The sequence below is a fragment of the Juglans microcarpa x Juglans regia genome, chromosome 3D (assembly GCF_004785595.1).
Source record: "Juglans microcarpa x Juglans regia isolate MS1-56 chromosome 3D, Jm3101_v1.0, whole genome shotgun sequence".
Classification (NCBI taxonomy): domain Eukaryota; kingdom Viridiplantae; phylum Streptophyta; class Magnoliopsida; order Fagales; family Juglandaceae; genus Juglans; species Juglans microcarpa x Juglans regia.
This window is the reverse complement of record NC_054598.1, coordinates 24,331,304-24,335,851: the sequence shown is the minus strand read 5'-3', so window position 1 is coordinate 24,335,851 and position 4,548 is coordinate 24,331,304. Positions and strand designations below refer to the sequence as shown.

At 34.2% G+C, this 4,548-nt stretch overlaps 1 long non-coding RNA gene across 1 annotated transcript; it reads left to right on the top strand.

Moving 5' to 3' along the window:
- Positions 1-2,587: 2,587 nt before the first annotated feature.
- LOC121256407 lies at positions 2,588-3,698 on the top strand. Its single transcript, XR_005938983.1, has 2 exons — positions 2,588-3,087; positions 3,185-3,698. It is a non-coding gene; the product is annotated as an uncharacterized LOC121256407 (long non-coding RNA).
- Positions 3,699-4,548: the final 850 nt, after the last annotated feature.

The following is a 4,548-nucleotide window of genomic DNA, read 5'->3' as shown; positions in this document are numbered from 1 at the left end:
AATATAAAAAATTAAAAATATATACGTACCGATCCGGTTCGATTTAAACCGATTTTAATTTTCAAAAATCGGTACCACACTGGACTGGTTACAAACCGGACCAAACCCATCAGTTTAGTCTGGTCCGGTCTGGCTCAACCGGTTTTTTGATTTTTTCTTACTTCCCTAGTTTGAGGCGAAATAACCAAGGTTTTGAATATCGTGCCGTATCGATATTTACCGTACCGGACTAGTAATCGGCACGAGAGAAATAAGTGTTTTGTACCGTATCAAATACTGGCTATTTTGGTGCGTTTCGGTCAATACCGGCTGGTTTTCAGTGTGTTGGCTGAAATTTGTATTTTTGTATTTTCAATGTATTTTCGTAATTTTCACTCCAATTCACACATGTAAACACTATTCTCTTAACTTTTTTAATCCCCTTTTCTCAAGGACTGAAAATTAAATCTCTACTCCCATTTTCGTGATGAAGATGAGTAATTATTTTTTTTAATAGTTGGATTGAGAACTTAGAAGTATTATTGAGTGTTATAAATATATGTTTTAACTTTTTAAGACTTGCATAGATGTTATTTTGAAATATAATTTATACATATATAATTAATTTATCTATATATAGACTATTCCGAAACAGTACCCAAAATGATACTGGTACGAAACTATTTTGTTCCAGTACCTTAACCAACACGGTCACCACAATGGTATTTAAAACTTTGGAAATAACCCACCCAAAATTGGATTGAAAATTGAGTTTTCTACTTTCTTGAGCCGAGATCCACTGGTTCCTTAATTGGCCCAACCCAAAAAAGTTAGACCTCATTTGTTTTTATAGATGAAATAGGATAAATTGAGATTAAAGTTAAAAGTTGAATAAAATATTGTTATAATATATTTTTTAAATATTATTTTTATTTTGGGATTTGAAAAAGTTAAATTGTTTATTTTATTTTGTGTGGTAATGATTAGATGAGATCAGTTGAGATGAGTTATGAAAAGTGTGCTCATTGGGTGCCACATGACTATGGGTGAATTCGGTCCGGACGAGGTTTTGTGGACCCGACTGGATCAGACCTCTTTGGTCCAGTATTTTCCCATCCTAGACCGGACCAAACATGCATAAGGACAGATCCGGTTTGGTCGGTCCGTCTGTTCAGTCCAACCCTGTACCAAATGGCCAATGGCCCAATCCTTATATCCACTGTTTTTCGGTCCAACAATGAAAGACCACTAACATTTTATCTAATTTTAAGTAAAAAAATATCAAAAAAGAACTTGAAAGGAAAATAAAAATAATCATAAAAGGAAAATTGTCTATATACAATAAATTTGAATAAAAGATTTTACTACAAAAAAATAAAAATTTTCTATATCCATCCAAACAATTTAAACAAGGTTAAATTGAAAACTGAAAATTATATGATGCACATCATATAAGTAACATACTAACAAAGAATCAAATCTGCATGCTAAAAGAAAGAAAGAAAGAAAAAATATTCCCAAGCATAGATAATGAAAACTAAAAATTATACAGGTTTCAAAAATTGAAAATTAAAAGGTCTAAAAAAAAGAAATAACAAAAAAGACTATAGAAGTCATATTTAGTAATTTACATCAAAAGCTCTAAAAAAAACATAGCTGTCAAATCTCATTACAAATTACATTAATTATCCTCCTGGTAACTCCTAACCTCCTACATCTTTTGACTTAGCATACTCCGACTCTAACTCTGACTCTTCTTACTTTTAACTCATTTTTGCAACGGTACCAGATGCGAGAAGCATGGATCTCTTCTAGAAAGAATTTTTTATTTGGATAAATGATAAATTTAGATTTTTTTCAAATGAATAGTAATTATTTAAAATTAAAATTACTTTTAATAAAGTACTGACCTAATTATATTAACATTTTCTTAACTCCTTGTATAATAGAATATAAAAGAGAAATTCTATTTGCAGTCTGTACTTGGGGATTATATGTGCAGGCATTTATTAAATGAGAAAAATCATCATTTTAGGAGGAATAGTTTTGTAATTTTAAAAAATTTTAAAGATAAATTATCTAGGCTTGCATTGCAGTCCTCAAATGGAAATTGTATCTAGCATTGCTCAATATAAAATAAGGTATTCTATTTTCAAGACGGTGTATAGAGTACATTATTTACATTAATTAAATGGTAAAATTTGATTTGTAAAGTTCAAAATTTATCTTCTAAATTAAATTATGCTTGATAAATACTTTATTTTGTGTGGTCTACAAACTGATTTGAAAATACAATTTTTTTTTTTTTAGGGTGCGGCTACTATGCCGCCCCATCTTGACCGCTGGGCGGTATGCCCAGCGTAAAAAAATTTTTTTTTTTTCATATTTTTTTAACATATTTAAATATATTTAAAAAATAAAAAAATACACCATAAAAAAGTTTTTTTTTTTTTCATTTTTTAACATATTTAAATACATTTAAAAAATAAAAAAATATACCAATACATTTAAAATCACTTCTTTAATTACTAAATAAAAAAAAAATTTTTTTGACCTATAGACAAATGAAAGTGTCAAGAGGAGTGGACATAATAGTATTTTTCAAATCATTTTACTCTGCATTCAACATTCAAGTGATATCTGTGACCCACAGGTAATGAACTAACTGGCAAGCAGGAGGATGTCTCCCGTGATGGTGGGACCTAAAAAAAAGGATTTTCAGGGATAACATCTCCCATAATTCAACGTAACAGTGCACAAAAAAGTGAGATGGATAACAAGAAAACTAATTATGGGTCTGGTCTGAATCTGATTGATGATGGGTACTGTTTTGGAGTGGTTGAAGCATTAACAAAAGTTGACAAATGAAGTTGGAGGTTAATGGAATCCGATTATCCCACCCGTGAAAAGAGGACATAAAGATAGTGCTTATCTATCTATAATCATCTTAAATCTTGAGTTGGAGTTCACGCCCCCATCACCTTTTTCTATCTTTTAGCCTTAATTAACCAAATTCCATCTGTTTCTTTATCTTATCCACATCCAAGGTGGTGGGCTAGTTTAGTTTAATTCTTTGCTGAAAACAGGCCATTGAAGAGCTTTCCAAAGGTACCAAAATCTCTTCCGTTCTCCATGATCTCACCTGTATTCTGATCTGTTTTCTTAGACCTATTGATAATTGTTGCTGAACATTGAGAAATTGCAGAAGAGACCAAAGAAACCTCAATCGAGATGGCCAACAAGGAGATGAAGGTGGAGATTCCAACGCATGGTGAACATATGCCAGGCATTTCTGGCCGGCTGACAAGACAGCCTAGTACTGGGAGGGGCAACTGTCTATGCTCTCCCACCACGCATGCAGGTTCCTTCCGTTGCAGGCTTCACCGCTCCCCAAGCCTTCAGCGAACCAGAAGCATGGACTCTACATCCCTTCGAGATTCAACCTCAAAGGGTAAAACTCCCACTGCTGATGCTGCTGACAAATAGAACACAGTCAAGGCCCGGTATTGATTCTTATAGCTATAAGTGCAAGTTGCTGGTGCTGCAGCTCCTTTTTATTGCTTGTACAGCTCGAGCTATCCACTATCTTCTTGGTTGTTGCTTTTATAATTTTGAATCCCCCTGCTGTTTGTCTCTCTCTCTCTTTTTGCCCAGTATTTTCAAATGCAATGTATCTGCTGCTTCTTAAGCCTTAATGGTACAGAGTGTTGGGATTTTAATGTAAAGCAGTCTTGTGCTCAAGATAATTGAAATCTGAGAGAAGCAGCTCCGATCCAGATCGATTAGGATTGAAGACCCTAATTGAAAGTATGCACCACAGACTTACAGGAATGTCTCGGCCTCAAAATACTATTACCTGTGGCTCTTTGAAGAGGTGACAGGTCCTTCCTCCTCGAATAGGAGGATCGCCAGCTTGGACCTAAATTCCACCAAATATATAACACAAATACCGCCGTATAAAGGGTCTAACCATAATTTTTATGATAGAAATTTGAGGCAGTTTCCGACGAAATAGACAAAGGGATATATGCTATCGTGTTGTGTTGTTTCAACCCATCATTTGCATAAGGCTCTTAGTTGCTATATATGTATACATATATATGTATATATATGTATATATATGTATATTCCATTCTATCCTATTTGGACGAAGACCTAAACGGCCTTTTGACAAATGAATTAATGTAACGGCGGCTTATCAAATTATAAAAATTGTTCAAGTTCACAAAGTTTTGAGGCTAATTAAGCCTTGACCAAGTGACGGTGCTGGCACATTAAGAGCCAGTTTGTTCGAAAATACAGAGGAAACGAGATGGGTCAATCCCAATTCATGTCAAAAGGCTTCTCTATTGGGCTGAGAGGCGTTAACCTGCAAAAGTCATTGCAGCTTATACGGCTGCGTTGTTTCCAAACATACGAACATTTTGGAAGCCCAACAATGGATAAGTGCTACTGTGCGAGGATAGGAGAAGAGGGGGATGGAGATCTCAACTAAAACTCACAGAATAAGGACAATGGATCTTAGCTTGGAGCCCATTATCTTGGTAAAACCAAGAGCTGACTCTGGAA